Source organism: Glycine soja, chromosome 10, assembly GCF_004193775.1.
Source record: "Glycine soja cultivar W05 chromosome 10, ASM419377v2, whole genome shotgun sequence".
Lineage (NCBI taxonomy): Eukaryota > Viridiplantae > Streptophyta > Magnoliopsida > Fabales > Fabaceae > Glycine > Glycine soja.
The window spans coordinates 19,056,631-19,074,848 of NC_041011.1; positions in this window are offsets into that span (position 1 = coordinate 19,056,631).

Genomic DNA, 18,218 nt, shown 5'->3' on the forward strand with positions numbered 1-18,218 from the left:
TCTTTTATCAAACAGTAGTGCACGGGCTCAGCACGACATCTGAATTCGATGTATGGCAAACCTCCGTGAGGGCTCATTTTGAACATGGACGATAGAGTGGCAAGGGCGCCGGTCATTTGGTTTTCCTCTCTAGGAATGTGATGAAATGATATGTCATCAAAGAGTTCTATCAATCCCCTGATGTAAGCCTAGTAAGAAACCAACTTGTGGTCTCTAGTCTCCCATTCACCTTTTAGCTGATGAATTACCAACGCCAAGTCCCTATATACTTTGAGTAACTTGACCCTAAAGTTGATCGTTGCTCAGATTCCTAGGGCGCATTCTTCATACTCCACTATATTGTTTGTGCAGTCGAAACACAACCTAGCCATGAAAGGTATATATTGCTTGTCCGGCAAAACCAACAGTGCCCCAATCCCATGACCTAGCGCATTAGACGCATCATCAAACCACACAACCCACTTATCCCTGTGATGCAATCCTACCCCCCAAGGGCATTGGATAGAAGACTCCAAGAAGATTAGGCCAAAGATGCAAGAGAAGGCCCTAGGGTTCTCATGAGCCTTAGGGTAGATTTTGGGCCCATAGGCTAAGTATGAGCCCACTTATCTTTGTACATATTAGATTAAGGTTTCATTAATTTTGGGCCTTGTATTTAGGGCTCCATAATATAGGTAGGGTACCCTAGAAATGTAGGATTTTCCAACCCTTGTATTTTAAGGCACCTAGACTAGTTTTTGTATTAGGGGTAGTTTTGTAATTTCACATGCATTAAGTGAATATTTGATGTGTGTGTTGAGAAATAAATTTAATTGAATTGGGAAAAGCCCAATCCAATTAAATTTTAGAGGGGGAGGTGAGCATTTGCTTGCTACACTCCATTGTCACATCATATAGTCACACTCTGTGCATGTCCTTCATGCTTTACATGCCTCATGACACCTAAGCACACTTAGTGGAGAATCTTGGACTTGATCTTAGATTAGTGGGCTGAACCATATCTGAAATTCACTAATCATAATTAGTGAAATTTTGGCTCCCAAATTTGGCTCCACAAATTCAATTTCAAATTCAAGTGAAATTAGAATAGAAATTCAAATTTCCCTCCAATTTTGTGTGACACTTAGGCTATAAATAGAGGCTATGTGTGTGCATTTTTCCAACTTTGATCATTTGAAAATTAAACTTCAGATTTCAAAGCTCTTTTAGAGCATAAAATTTTGTGCTCTTCTCTTCCTCTCCCTTCATTCATCTCCTTCTTCCTCCAAGCCTTTATCCATGGCCTCCTATGGTGGTGAGCTTCTTCAAGACTCATCTTCTCCTTGAAGTGGCATCTCCTATCTCTCTTCCTTCTCCATTCCGTTGTCATTCATCTTCCAAGAAGCAAAGGAATCCATTGATGAAGAAGATCTAGGCAAACAAGCTCCATGGGAGCTTACATCACCCTGTCCTCATCTTTAACCTCCTCCTCAAACAAGGCCATAATATCCTCATCAGAGAATTCTGGATGCATAAGCTGATAATCATTTATGGGTTGTTTAGCTTGATAATATGCCAAGGTGCTCCCTTTTATTGCCTTCTGAGTGACGTAGACAATATCAAATTTTTACAACAGAACCTACCACCGAGCTATCCTCCCTCCTAGGGAGAGCGGGCTTTTCGAAGATATACTTGACGAGATCCATTTTGGACACCAACCAAATAGTGTAACTCAGCATATACTGCCTCAAACAATGAGCTGCCCATGCCAAGGCACAACATGTCCTTTCTAGCAACGAGTAGTTCATCTCGTATGATGTGAACTTCTTGCTCAAGTAGTAGATGGCTCGTTCCTTTTTTCCGTATTCATCGTGTTGTCCCAGCACACACCCCATTAACTCATTTAATACTGTCATGTATAGGATAAGAGGTCTTTCGGGCACCGGTCGCACGAGCACGGGAAGATTCATCAAACACTGTTTAATCCTCTCGAATGCCACTTGACAATCATCGTCCCATTGGACAGACTGATTCTTATGCAACAATCTGAAAAGAGGCTCACAGGTTGTAATTAACCGTGATATGAATCTTGCGATGTAGTTCAACCTTCCCAAGAAACCCCGGACTTGCTTCTCGGTACGTGGCTCTAGCATCTCAAGGATCACTTTTACCTTGTCCAAATTCACCTCTATTCCTTTCTGGCTAACGACAAAGCCAAGCAATTTTCTGGATTTTACCATGAATGTACACTTTGCAGGATTCAGCCTTAACCTGTATTTGCGCAGTCACCCGAACAACTTCTGCAAATTGACTAGGTGTTCCTCCTCCGTCCTCGATTTAGCGGTCATGTCATCCACGTAGACCTCCATCTCTTTATGCATCATGTCGTGGAATAATGCCACCATGGCCTGCTGGTATGTTGTCCCAGCGTTCTTCAGCCTAAATGACATTACCTTGTAGCAGAAGATCCCCCATAGAGTGATGAAGGTTGTCTTTTCCATATCCTATGGTGCCATCTTTATCTGATTATAACCCGAAAACCCATCCATGAAAGAGAATAGGGCAAAACTAGTCATGTTATCTACCAGAACATTGATGCACCGGTAAAGGAAAGTTATCCTTTGGGCTGCCTTGGTTTAGATCCCGATAGTCCACGCACATTCACACCTTCCCATCCTTTTTTGGGACCGACACAATATTGGCGACCCATTATGGGTACCGAGCAATAGCCAAGAAACCGGCATCAAATTGCTTCTTCACTACCTCCTTTATCTTTAAGGACATCTCAGGTTTCATTCTCCTCAATTTTTGCTTTACTGGGGAGCAATCGGGATTCAGAGGTAGCTTGTGTTGCATAATTTTCGAGCTCAAACCAGGCATATCCTAGTAAGACCAAGCGAAGATGTCTTGGTAATCTCATAACAGAGTCACTAACACATCTCGAACATTCGCGGACATGCAGGTTCCGATCTTGACCTCCTTTTTCTCTCTGCTAGTGCCCAAATTCACAACCTCTGTTTCCTCTCGGTGTGATTTCACCTCCATTTCTTCTTCCTCCACCATTCTCCTCAAATCCGGGGGAAGTCCCCAATCCTCATTTTCTTCCTCCTCGGTTTGATTTACTAGTCTCCCAAAGTCAACATCCGGGTCCTCGGTATCACTACTTTCACAAGACTCATTGTTGGATTTGTGTCAAATCATTTAATCGCAACGAAAATAAATATGTAGAAAAATGAAATGGACGAAAGTGCGAGAGGGAAAATATCAATAAAAGGGTTGTATATTTATAGTTGTTGGAACATTAAAGAAAGAGGTATGCCCAACAAAAGAAGTAGACCCTAAAGCCTAGGCCCAACAATAGGGTTCAAACTACTGGATTACATTGGATTTGACACAGAAATCTTGGGTCGCTCCATGATCCGCGAATACTTCAATTCAAAGCCTGGGGAGCACGGCTGCACTTAGTTCAGTTGATCTTGATGGGTTTCCTGGTCCAACACAGCAACCTGATCATCATGCATCCATCCCATGCTGACAAAGCTTTCGTCGATGCGACAAATAGGGACCCGCTCCACCTGTGGTCCCCACCCTTGTAAACGGGCCAAGCTTCTTTCTTTCCTTTCTAAGGCGACCCTTATCTTGTCGACATGTGTAGGCTCGTAACCCAGACTGAACCTTCCATGGTTTTCAGTGAACTTCACCAAGCTTGTCGCGCCATCACCGCTCCGGCCTAAACCCATTCCGGGCTCTTACCCATCCCTTAATATAACTCGGGCCACCATTAAGGAGGCACCAGATAAAAGTGGTTGCACTGGAAGAGACTCCACGGGCAACTCACTAGTATATATTATTCGCCTGACACTATAACCAACTACCCCTCCACCACAAACTTCAATTTCTGGTACAATGTTGATGGGACCACCCCAACAGAATGGATCCAAGGTCGACCTAACAAGAAACTGTAGGCAGGGTTTATGTCCATCACTTGGAAAGTTATCTGGCACCTGTGTGGCCCAATTGGGAGATTGATCTCTCCTCTCATGTCACGATGGCTACCATCAAAAGCCCTTACCACCATGGAGCTTGGCCTCATATATGATGCATCAAATGGCAATTTATCCAATGTCGTTTTGGGCATGACATTGAGAGAAGAGTAATTGTCGATGAGTACTTTGGCCACTATGTGGTCCATGCACTTGAAAAACATGTGCAAAGCCTTGTTGTGTCCCATGCCCTCAACTAGCATCTCCTTGTCAGCAAAAGTCAGGTGGTTGTTTGCGGTGATGTTGTTGACTATTCCCCCAAAACCCTCCACCGATATGTCTTACGCTACATGGGCCTTGTTCAAGATTTTTACCAATAGCGCCCGATGAGGCTCGGAATTCATGAACAGCCCTAATAGAGAGATCCTAGCTAAAGTTTGTTCAATTGCTCAATTACTTTGAATTCACTATGTTGAATAATTCTCAAAAATTCAGTTTCCTCCTCAGTTGATGTCTCTCTCTTGCTAAGGTCGTTCCCTTCATCTGCAAGCTTTCCAATTGGGGCTTCGTCATTCGCGGTCAAACCCATCTTCTCCCTCTCGCCTATATCCACCTTTGCCTTCCCCTTGTCTTTTGACCTTGCCGGTAGTTCGGGAGAAGTGAAAATACATCAACTACGAGTCATGCCGCTCACACCAGAAATATTTGTGATCTTAGCAGTCGGCATGCCATTCCCAACACATATGATAGATGTGTCCTACCTTCCGTCGGGACCCTGTACGCCATACTTCCACGGTACTACCTTATCACTCTTATAAGGGAAGGATGTTGGAGTCTTTGCTACAAGGGTAGGAAACCTCGAGGTATCTGAGTGGTAATATCCCTGGTGAAATGGATTACCAAAGGCTTAGGCTTACTTGGGTTTCTATCACTCGACTGCATGAATACCTCCGCTTCCTCCTTTTTGGCACCGTGGATTTCAAATTGACCCCTACTCTTTAGTCCCTGCAGTAACTCCTCAGCTATTGGGCAACTTTCTACATCGTGGGACGCCCCTGGATGCAACAAGCATGGGTCTCCCTTGTTACCACCAAGGTTAATTACACTAGCCTCGTGCAATGCCTCCAATATGAACTGCTTGGAAGTCAACACATCCCCTATCTACTTCAACTCTTGAGGATTCCATTCTTCCACCGTGTTCACCGCCGAGCTTCCATGATTAGCAAGTGGATTAGTCCTTACATTTGGACTATCCTCTTGAAACGTAAGCCATCCAGCATCAATTAAGCTTTGTACCTTGTGCTTGAGGGCTACACATTGCTCGATAGAATGCCCCGGGATGCCACCATGATAGGCGTATGTGGCATTAGGATTGTACCATCAGGGAAATGGAGGTTGATAGACCTTTCCCAGGCTTACCACAGCCATTTGGTTGCTAAGCAAGGATGGTAACAGGTCGGCATACGACATTAGTATTGGGGTGAACTCCGCGGGTTTTCTTTTTAGGAAGTTCCTTCTTGGGTTGGTGTTTGTATTGGGGTTTGGATTTACACTTGGTTTGGGATGTGCAGGGAATGGATTTTGTGGGTGATGTTGGGGAGGTCTTTGTGGTTGATTGGGCATTCTCGGTTGGATGGGCATCGAGCAGGGGGGAGATCCAATATTGGCCGAGTAATTATATTGGTGTCGGGGATATTGGTACATGGGATTGTGAGGGGTTTGTTAGGAACTTGTCCATGTGGGTGTTGTGGTCACGACATGGGCGTCTCCCTCCTTTTTCTTTGCTCCACCTGTTCCAGTCCTCCTATTGCCAGAACTTGTTGAAGCAGCATAATCAAATTTTCCCCTCCTTAGGTTCTTTCACCCGCAAATACCAGATCCACAAAACTTAAGGGCATCTACCCCACCATCTTCTCGTAGTAGAACACAGGTAAAGTGTCTACTATCATTGTGATCATTTCCCTCTCCATCATTGGGGCTGCTACCTGAGCCGCCAAATCCCTCCATCTTTGGGCATATACTTTGAAGGATTCATGCTCCCTTTTGCACATGTTCTGCAACTGCATTCTATCCGAAGCCATGTCGGAGTTGTACTGGTATTGCCTGATGAAGGAGGTCATTAGGTCCTTCCAGGAACGGATCCGAGAAGATTCCAGATTGGTGTACCAAGTGATAGTTGCCCCTGCCAAACTCTCTTGAAAAATGCGTCAAGAGTTTCTCATCCTCCGCATATGCTCCCATCATCCGGTAGTACATCTTCAGGTGATTTTTAGGGCAAGTATCCCCTTGTATTTGTCAAAATCTAGCACCTTGACCTTCGGAGGAATGATGACGTCGAGTACTAGGCACAGTTCCTCCATGTCGGCAAAAGGATAGTCTCCGCCCCCCTCAATGGCCCTCAACCTTTCTTCTATGTGATCAAATTTATCCCTTTCCACCATGGTAGGAGGTAGTCTTCCTACCACAAAATGTAAGGGTTGTGGGCGATACTAAGGAGCCCCCAAAGTGTTTGGCTGGGGTACGCCACCAAATGCTTGCCCCTCACTGGCACATCCGAGGTGAGGCTCGAAGTCGGCTAGAGTGTGGTCTCGAGGAACTTTGGGTGTCTCCCACATGGGTTGAAAGACATGTGCATGGCCAGACTGGGGTTGTTGGCTCTCAAGGGGTATAGGAGCGGAGTGGTCAACGTTCTCATCGGGCAGATGTACAACATTAGGTGGTGCATAGTTGGGAGGCAGGGCATACGGTGGGAAGGGATGCTTTCTCGGGACCTGCACTAAATGGGGGTCGCCCATACTTCCCAATGCTTTGCCTCCCTGACCTACCATATCGGGGACTGGGCGATTTACTTGATTAATGCCAAATGGGTGAGTCGGGTCCACCTCCACGGCGACACTTGTAGTAGCGACTGCAACCGCGTTGACTTTCATAATTTTCCTCATACTCATCATGGCCTTCATCATGGTGGTGATTTGATCTTTCATGGCCTCGATGTTGGCCTTCATCTGTTCTTGAACTTCCTCTATCTCACTCATGATTCTAGCCATGGCATGTGTTCGGTAAGGGTGTCGTAAAGCGTGTTGGTTCTTTTTTATTACTATGATTACTTTTTGACGACGACAATGACTGTTAAAGACAGAATGCAATGAGTAATGCAAAAACTAAATAAATGTGAATGCATGAGAATGATAAGTTGCTGAAGTAGTGAATTCACACAGGACATTTCGTAGAACATAAGGTCGAATCAAATCCTATTTTCATTAAAAACAACATTTTTCATCTTGTTAGAGCCAAAACATAAATACAACACAGATGCCTCAGCGATTCCTAATTATGTGAGTCATTAGTTCGACCATGTGTTGCCAGTAATCGAAAAGACCGTGAACTTCATCGAGAGCAAAGTACGTGTCAGCCACTGCCTTGGCTCTGGCTAACAACCTTGGAAGCTCTTGACTCTCATTCAGAGTGAGAGCAAATCTATCCATCCATTTCATGGCTTCCCTGTGCAATAGCTCTATCACCCCTTTTATCGCTTCCTTTTCAATTTGCAAAGCCGATACCTTTGTTTGTTCATCCTCCAGCATCTGCCCATGACTAGCAGCCAAGTTCACCTTCTCTTTATATTGATCGATGATTATCAACATATTCTCTTCCATTTGGCTCAATTGCTCTGTCAAATTCTCTTCGACCTCTGACAACTCTTTAATTTATCCTCTAACACCATGCTTTCCATCCTTGATTTGTCCCTCTCAGCCTTTCTAAGTTTGAGCTTGTTACTGCTGCCCCATAAAGCCCCTCGAAACTTGTTCCTACTCCACTCTTTCTTTTGGATCTTTGTTGTTTCCCGCTCTAGCGCTTCAACCGTGGTCATGTTGATATATTTCAGCTCATCACATTCTTTCCTGACCATAGTGACTGCCACCTTCAGCTTCTCCTTCACCACTCTTATCTTTTCAAGCTCAACTTTCAAAGCTTGCACTTCTTCACTCTCCTCAAGAATTTCAGCCTTTTCCCCACTCAAACCTTTTAGCTTTGGGAGCCAAGTTATCCCTTGTGTTCTAGACTTCAACCATTTGTGATAGCCACCTATGACACCATTGCTACTTCCCCTAAGTTCCTTATCTTTTCTTTCCACTATATTCCATGCTTTATGGATTCTCTAGAGTATCTTCGCATTAGCTTCATCGAAACCTCACGCGATGAAAGGCGCGATGATTTCCTCCGACGGTGCACCTCTCATAGGGTAGTCTAACTGTCTTATGGCAAGCACAGGATTATAATTAATACAACCCCTCGTCCCATCAAAGGGACATTTGGGAATCCTTCACATGAGCATTACACTCCTGCCAATCCTTCTTTCCACCATGGAAACCAACTAATGGACACTCCCATCATGCCAGCCAAGAGTTCTTCCCAATTTGCTTTGCCCTTTTCGGAGCACATGCGATGACCTTGTAGGGGACTGTCGCAACCTACCCTTCGGTGGGAGGACAACGTAGGGCTTGCGGGTGTGTCTTCCAAGAAAGGAAAATGCGCAGAGTCACCACCAAAGTTTATTCGAGGAAAACGTCGGAAAAACCGGAAAGGTGTGATCTACGAACTTTAAGTGTGACAGGTTCGAGAGTTGTATTTACGCATGGGGAAGGTATTAGCACCCCACGCATCCGTCACAAGGGACAGCAACCTTTAATCAAGTGTGCAAATATGACTTTGATTTGTTTTATCTTCCCTTTTATGTTTTTATGTTTTTTATGCCTTTTGTATTTTTTATCTTTTTGTGGTCGACAAGGGTGTTTCCCTTGCTCCTACGTATTCCTCAATTGTGGTAAGGAAATCAGACCTACGTAGTTCTTCGAGAACTAAACATTGGTTAAGTTATTTTTTTATCTTTTTTGCAAGATATATTTTGACTGAACAAAAGGTCGTTTTAAGGCGTTGGACCATTAAACGATCTTTCGATTCTTTTGAAAGGAGAGAAAACATTAAGGCATTGGACCATTAATGATCTCTTGATTTTTTGAAAGAGGTGACAAAGTTATATGTTGACTTTAGGCTTTTAAAAGTCCATGTTTAATAAAAGCAAAGAAGATCATTTCAAGGCATTGGACCTTAAAATGGTTTTTAGGTGATGACAAAAGCTTGATTTGTGAGTTGATTTTAGCCTTAGTTTCACTTTGGTTATTAGTCAATTCGATTAAGAATAAAATCCCAAAGAAAGACGTCCGATTGATTATTTTTTTTATTATTTTATTTAAAGATATTTTTTTATTATTATATTATTATTTTGCCTCTTTTTGGTTTTAAACATGGTTACGGCGTGAAAGATCGGTCGGATTTTATTCTAACTGAGATTAAAAGATATTACAACTCAAATGATCGGTGGAAATTTATTTTATTTTTGATTAGGCGAGAAAACGGCTAAAATAGATGGTTAAAGCACGTCAAAAGGGGGTACGAAAAGCAAACGAAATAAAAATAAAAGCACGCGAAACAAGTGGGGACAACTAAGGGCATATAGAATGAATTGAAAGGTTCGATTTTGGGAACTTACCGGTTGAAGACCGAAGAACGACGAAGAACAAACGAAGAACGATGAAGAACGGTGGAAAACCTTCACGAAATCGCTCACGGAAACTTCTCAGAAGCGTTACGGAAGCGCCACGGCTTGGATTTTCGTCACAGAAACAATTTTTCTCACTAATTTCAAGTGAATCCCAAATACCAGGAGGGTTGCACGAATTTGTTCTGCCCTCTTTCCCCTATTTATAGGGGAAAAGAGGGAGGTGGTTGCCGCCCAGCTCGCCCAGGCGAGCTGGGTTGCTTCCACCAGAAGGCACTGCCTTCTGTTGGAACACCCTGGAAGGTCTAAGTGGGCCTAATTGCTATTTGCACACCCTTATTTACTAAATACACCCCCCTTTGCCTTTTTTTTGCTGATTCTTTTTCTGTAACCTTACGGAACTTTACGAATTACGTAACGATACTTGTTTTCTTTCCATAATGTCACGAAATTTTACAGATTACACAACCATCCCCTCTTTAACTTCTGGAATGTTACAGAACTTTACGGATTGCACAATAATGCTTCCTGTCGACTCCCGACATGTCGCGGAACTTCACGAATTGCCTAACGATGGGTGTTAAGTACCTCAATGCGGCCAAGCGAAGGTTGCATCCCACCAAACAGATGGTCCCCGGACGAAATTAGGGTATGACAATTGCCCCTCTTTACTTGTCTTTTATTGGAGATAAAAGGGAAGTAAAGATAAGACACTAATTTCATTCGAGCGGAACATCATTCGACCGGTCAATATCCCCACCAGCAGAACCTGTCATTCAGAAAGAAAAGAAAAGTCATTAGAAGCGTCAACAAACTTCAATGTTTTGAAAACGACAAAGTTGGATGACCACAACACTTCCCTTTTCCATTGCACCCGATCGTCTCTGCCCAGCAGAGAAGAATCCCGCGTGTCGTTGGGCTTGAATGTTTTCGGACGACGAGAGCAAATAACCTGCAATAATTTTGAAAATGATCAACACCGAACGACCAACATCATCCTAATACCGCCGAATTCGTTCCCCTCGGTTGATGAAAGGCGGGGATGACCATAAGGTATTTTCGCCTACCACCTGACTCGCTGTCCCTGGATGACAAAAGGTGCAGAAGACGATGTCGGTCCCTTCGCATCAACGGGCTCGTTTGCCCCCTGATTGATGAAAGGTGCAGGTAACCATAAGGTAATCCCGCGTGCCACCTGACTTCACGGGTCAGGACGACAAAAGGTGCAGGAGACAATGTTAGTCTCCGTGCGTCAACGGGCTCATTTGCCCTTGGTTGACGAAAGGTGCGGGTGACCACAAGGTAACCCTGCACGTCACCTGACTTCACGGGTCAGGACGACAAAAGGTGCAGGAGACAATGTTAGCCTCTGCATGTTATCATGTGTTGAGTCTTATAGATAGCAAAAGAATGTTTATACGGATAGCCACTTGGGTATTTCCGCTGCCCCCTAACTTCACAGGTTAGTGCTTGACAGAGGTAGTCTGCGCGGAAGATGACGTAAATCTCCACGTGTCAACGAGCTTGCTGGCCGCGATTGATAAAGGGTGCAGAAGGCGATGTTAGTCTCTGCATGCTATCAGGCGCTGAGTCTTACAGATAGCAAAATAATGTTTATACGGATAACCACTTGGGTATTTCTGCCTTCCCCCTAACCTCACGGGTTAGTACATGACAGAGATAGTCTGCGCGGAAAATGACATAAATCTCCGCGTGTCAACGGGCTCGCTTGCCTCTGGTTGACAAAAGGTGCGGATAACCATAAGGTACTCCCGCATGTCATCGGACCCGCCGTCTCTTGATGACAAAGGTGCAGATGACAATGTTAGTCTCTTCGTGTCAACGGGTTCGCTTGCCTCTGGTTGACAAAAGGGTGCAGAAGACGACGTTAGTCTCTGCATGCTATCAGGTGTTGAGTCTTACAGATAGCAAAAGAATATTTATACGGATAACCACCTGGGTATTTCTGCCTGCCCCCTAACCTCACGGGTTAGTGCTTGACAGAGGTAGTCTGCGCGGAAGATGACGTAAATCTCCGTGTGTCAACGGGCTCGCTTGCCTCTGGTTGACAAAAGGTGCGGATAACCATAAGGTACCCCCGCATGTCATCGGACCCGCCGTCTCTGGATGACAAAGGTGCAGAAAACAACGTTAGTCTCTACGTGTCAACAGGCTCGCTTGCCTCTGGTTGACAAAAGGGTGCAGAAGACGACGTTAGTCTCTGCATGCTATCAGGTATTGAGTCTTACAGATAGCAAAAGAATGTTTATATGGATAACCACTTGGGTATTTCCGCCTGCCCCCTAACCTCACGGCGGGTTAGTGCTTGGCAGAGATAGTCTGCGCGGAAGATGACGTAAATCTCTGCATGTCAACGGGCTCACTTGCCTCTGGTTGACAAAAGGTGCAGATAACCATAAAGTACCCCCGCATGTCATCGGACCCGCCGTCTCTGGATGACAAAGGTGCAGACGATAATGTTAGTCTCTGTGTGTCAACGGGCTCGCTTGCCTCTGGTTGACAAAAGGGTGCAGAAGACGACGTTAGTCTCTGCATGCTATCAGGTGTTAAGTCTTACATATAGCAAAAGAATGTTTATACGGATAACCACCTTGGTATTTCCGCCTGCCCCCTAACCTCACGGGTTAGTGCTTGATAGAGGTAGTCTGCGCGGAAGATGACAAAAATCTCCGCGTGTCAACGGGTTTGCTTGCCTCTGGTTGACAAAAGGTGTGGATAACCATAAGGTACCCCCACATGTCATTGGACCCGCTGTCTCTAGATGACAAAGGTGCAGAAGATGACGTTAGTCTCTGCGTGTCAACGGGCTTGCTTGCCTCTGGTTGACAAAAGGGTGCAGAAGACGATGTTTGTCTTTGCATGCTATCAGGCGTTGAGTCTTACAGATAGCAAAAGAATGTTTATACGGATAACGACTTGGGTATTTCCGCCTGCCCCCTAACCTCACGGGTTAGTGCTTGACAGAGGTAGTCTACGCGAAAGATGACGTAAATCTCTACATTTCAACGGGCTCCCTTGTCTCTGGTTGACAAAAGGTGCGGATAACCATAAGGTACCCCCGCATGTCATCAGACCCGCCGTCTCTTGATGACAAAGGTGCAGATGACAATGTTAGTCTCTTCGTGTCAACGGGCTCGCTTGCCTCTGGTTGACAAAAGGGTGCTGAAGACGACGTTAGTCTCTACATGCTATCAGGCGTTGAGTCTTACAGATAGCAAAAGAATGTTTATACGGATAACTACTTGGGTATTTCCGCCTGCCCCCTAACCTCACGGGTTAGTGCTTGACAGAAGTAGTCTGCGCGGAAGATGACGTAAATCTCTGTGTGTCAATGGGCTTGCTTGCCTCTGGTTGACAAAAGGTGCGGATAACCATAAGGTACCCCCGCATGTCATTGGACTCGCCGTCTCTGGATGACAAAGGTGCAGATGACAACGTTAGTCTCTGCATGTCAACGGGCTCGCTTGCCTCTGGTTGACAAAAGGGTGCAGAAGATGGCGTTAATCTCTGCATGCTATCAGGCGTTGTGTCTTACAAATAGCAAAAGAATGTTTATACGGATAACCACTTGGGTAATTCCTTCTGCCCCCTAACCTCTCGGGTTAGTGCTTGACAAAGGTAGTCTGGTGCGAAGAAATTACTTGTGTATCTCCGCATGTCACCTGACCTCAGGGTTAGTATGACAGAGATTGTGGGGCGGCTGACAAAAGCGAGGCTCTTGCTCCTACGTATCCTCAATTTGTGATGAGGAACTCATACCTACGTAGTTCTTGATAACTATGAGACTAAAATAGTCTCGGTGTTTTCTTCACTAAAATGCGAACATGCTTTAGTAAAGAGACAAAACTTCCAACTGATTAGAGCAACATATGCTTTTTTGGATGAAAAACAATGTGTCTATCGGGGAAGGAGAGTATGCTGATGAAATTTTCTCATAACCATAAATGAGATTTTGGATGTTAGCATTTCGTGTCTAAATGACCATTTAGAGGAAACACTGGGTTCAACAAAAATAAAAGAAAATCACTCAAAGTGTATCAACCTCACACAGGTAAGTGTTTTATCCTAATTCCGAACCATAGATATGTCATGACTTTGATTTTGCAAATCATTTCCTATCAAATCAAAGATTACATGCGTGATCATGGATCAATAGGACTTTTTCTTGGGAATGGTTTGTTTCTTTGTGGGAATTTTGGCTTTGAGTGTTCTTGGCCTTTTCCTTTTCTGTTTTTGTTTCGTGCGAGGTGAACAAGCCACCGACGCACAGGATTTTGGTTGGCAATCAAAGGGAGAGGACCACTTTAGGTCGTGGTTTCCTTTCTTTTTTCGTTAACTTGGTGACAATTTTGTATTGTTCAGATATTGTCTGGTCCAAAGACCTTTCTGCATATTTCTTTTGTTTTCTTCCGATCTTTGATCAGGAATTTTCTTTCTTTTTTTGCTTTCTCTCAATCTTTGATTGGGAATTTTCTCTTTTTGTTTTCTCCCGCTCTTTTGATTGGGAACTTTCTTTTTTTCTTTTCTCCCGCTCTTTTGATTGGGAACTTTCTTTTTTTTTCTTTTCTTCCGAGGGCAAGGATTGAGATTTTCACCCTAGGTCAAGGTTTATGGTAAATTGGGATTTTGGCTCAAGGTTTGTAGAACGGCTGGACATGATATCTTTCAGGGTTTGGCCAGCAGTTAGGGGATAAAGGGGATGTCCCACATTATTTCCATGATACACATGCAACAATGATGATTAGGAAATTTTATGCAAAACTGGTCATGCATGCACCCATGTGGACACTCAAGCATCAAGTTTTTATAGTCATGTGACACTAGGGATCAGGATTCATTTTCTCTATTTAAGTCAACCCAGTGTTTCCAAAATATGTTCTTTTATCAATTCATGCATTCATCTGGGTCTATTTTGGGCGTTCGGGAAAATTTTCACAGCATTCACTCTTCAGGTGTATTACACACATTTTCTTTCAAAAACTGGTTATGATCAGTGAATTTTTTTTCAAAGAAAAGCTGGAAGTTATCTCTTTTCAAAAGCATGTTGGTTTTTTAGCTAGACAACTTATTTTTCTTTTTTCTCTCTTTTTTTCTCCCCCCCCCCCCCTTTTTAAGTTATTATCATTTGTTTATTTCCTTTTTTCTCTTTTTCTCTCTAAAAAGGTCATGCGGACGAGGGCGCACACTACCTACTTACGTCTAACCATAAAGTAAACGAAAAAACGCACGAAATGGTAAGTCGCAAAAAAAACGGTGACAAAATAACTGAGAGCCATAACGCCAAATTTTGGCAGAAACAAAAACAGTAACTGAAAACAGTAATGTTAGTAACAACATAGACAATGACAGAAAATAGTAATGTTAATAACAAAAGTACGGTGACCTTGGTCACGTGGCTCCGCTCCCTCCCAAGAAACCGAGCAAGTCAGTCATATCTTCATCCATATGGGACTCATCTGGCTCACCAGGGGATCCTGGAGGCTCCTCCCCTGCCCGGGCATCGGGCCAGTCTCCAAGCCATGCGACCTCAGCCCCAAACTGCTCTAGAGTAGGGCATGCAAAAGGGGCGGAACCCTGCCCCTGCTGGCTGAGGCTGAACCGGTAGAGACACTCGTGTATCTGCACCTGCCCGCGGTGGTTGGCCGCCTGCTAGCGAACCAAATGCTGTAGATAATGCTCCACGCCCAGTGACCCAGCTGGATCGACCTGCTGAGGTGGTGGCGGTGCGTCTGTGGCCTGATATGCATCACCCTGCGCCTGCCTAGGTGTGCAGTACTTCTCGATGAAGACTCGGGTGATCGGCGGTCGGATTACTTTACTGGGGGTGACGGGAACTCCGTAGGACTGGCAGAGGCCCGTGATCAGCGCCGAAAACCCCAGGGCCCTGTTGGACTTATCTGGGTCCAGAGGATGCCTGGTAGGCACCATACCTACAAACAAATAAATGGCGTCAGCAATCACCTGGGCCACGTGGACGCTCATCCGTGTCAAGATGGCATACACCAACTGGCACTTAAGCAGAGGGAGATTGGGGTTGTGATCGCTAGGCAAGACATTGCTGAGCAGCAGTGTCATGCATGTCTAGGTCAAAGTGGTCATGCTGGTGTGCATGATCTGCACCCGCCTCCCTGTAGTGGTCCGGGCAAAATCCTGCCCCGGTGTGCACAACAGCTGGGCAATGGCTTCCTCATCGAACCCATCGACCCTGTTCCTCCTTTGGCTGAACTCACACTGGTGGCCTTCCTCCAAAACTAGCGGGTCACCCAGCAACTGGCTGAGGGCATCTGCATCAAAGGGAATCCACTGACCCCTCACCCACGAATGCATGTCTCACACTCCCTCCTCTATGGGCCAAGCATTAGCATAGAACTCTAGGACTATCTCAGGGTCAAACTTGGCCATGGGAGTCACCAGGGGTGTCCAACGTCTGCGAGCTATCTCCTCCTGAAAGTCTGTATACTCATCCTCCCTGAGCTAGACACGCCTCTCCCTGTGGAAAGACCATCCTCTGATGGCCTCGAAGAGCTGCTGGTGCTCGGCACTCCGGAAATGATGACTATCAAACTCGGGGGCGGCACTGGACCCTTCTCCTGTGGTGTCTCTTCTAGACCTCTTCGTGGAGAGTTTCTTTGGAGCCATTTCCGGTAAAAACGTTTGGAAAGTTAGTTCAAGAAAACTTAATCAAAACAAAAGCCAAATCAAGCCAAACAGCATACCCTTTTTCCAACAAAGCATGAATATCCATATGAATTTTGAAAGGAATTCTTACGCGTTAATGTGCGGGTTCTCCTAGGATATTCATACATTTATACCTATCTTTCCCTCGATGAACGGCATCCTATAAGATGCACCTACTTTCATTTTTTTTGCAAAGAAATTCCTTACGCTATGTGTCAAACTATCCATACATATTTTCCAAGGCTTTTGCAACCTACCTACCCCATTCTTTTTGCTATATGTTCACATTTCATTCACATACATGTTCATACATTTGAGAGGCAACTTCATGTTATATATTCGCACATGTTTACACTCATTTGAAAACAATTTCATGTCGCACCTTCATTGGAAAAGCAATTTTTGTACTACTCATTCACATTCTTGAAAGGCAATTTCATATCATATGTTCCTATTTTGAGAAGCATTTTCGTGTCATTTTCAACACATATGCACATTTTCAAAGCATTTAGCTACCTATTCAACATACACATGTATATGGAGAACAACATTTTCACACCATCTAGGTACAAAGAAAACATGGTGCAGCCCAAACCAAGTGCTGGCCTAAAGGGAAAACCTCACCAACATGCTCTCACTTTCATGCCTTCTTGCAATTCAAAAAAACAAAGGCTTGGGCCCCTAGGCCTAAGTCATGTTTTGGCATTTATCCTAACTTTCGCAAGCTTTCCGCATCCCAAAAATGGTACTCATACATGCACAAACCCAATCTAAAAGCCATATTCACAAACTTAGGTGAAAACACCATTGAGGCATTTCACCGAGCACTTGGTGGGCGCACTTTTGGGCACCAAAAACAAGGGAATGGGGGCAATGTGGCTTGCCCCATCATTTCAGAACACAAACTAGGCCTAAGGTCATCCCCTACAACCCCCTAATTCAAATAATCAAAGCATAAACTTGCCCCAAATTGTCTCACGGAATTGGTCAAATTATGTACAATTCAAAGCATAAAAGGCATCAATGGAAAGCTAGAAACCAAAGGATAGTGCACTTACTTGTATGGAGTGACCAAAGACACTAAAAATGGAAGCAAAGGCACAAAAATGGTGGTCTAGGGGCGAAAACCTGCAAAACCCATGGGTGCTGCGTTTTTTAATGAGGGAGGGAAGTTTTGGGTGGAGAGAAACCCACCCTCCCCTCATTTTTATGTTTTCAGGTGCAGGGGTGCGAGCTAACCCTACATTTTTATTTTTATTTTTTAAAAAAAAAACACAGGTACGCGCTCTCTATGGGTCGGCATTCGCTTACTCGAACCCCCTTAGGGTAAATTAGGCATCCGACCATTACCTTAAAGACACAACAGTAATAATAACTGGGAATTTAAAGGATACTAGGCTGCCTCCCAGCAGCGCTTCCCGCTTGTCCGGAGCTGGACATGAGACAACGATTTGTCGATCATGGGCCTAGCCTTTACTCGCATCCGTCCCTGAGTACCTGAAAGCAGGAAATGACATTATGCAGCAAATCGTGGTCGCGTTACCGCTTACCTCGATTTGTCTCTGTCTTTGGATTTGGCTCGGTATTTGACCATCGCCTAAGACGATTCTGCTCCTGCCATAAGATAACAAATATGCATGTGTATGCGTATGCATGAGCGTTTTTCAAATGCAGTAATCTTTTTAGTGAAAGCTGGTCGAGTTCAGTTTCAATTAAGCGCTTGGGGCATCCCATGGACTGAGCGAAAAAGGCTCAGGTTATCAAATACTACACATCTTTTAAAGCACAAAGCGAGGACCGGAACCTCAATCCTAAGTTCTTTTCTTTTAAAAGACTGCGATGAGAAAATTACAGAGGACGGGAATCCCTGGGGGAAACCAAAAAGAACACACAAAAATAAAAAAAAAACATGCAGCGACTTCCTCAATTGCCCCATATCTTAAGCGTAGTATCGCTTAACAACATCAGAGTTCACGGGTGAAGGTAGCTCCTCGCCA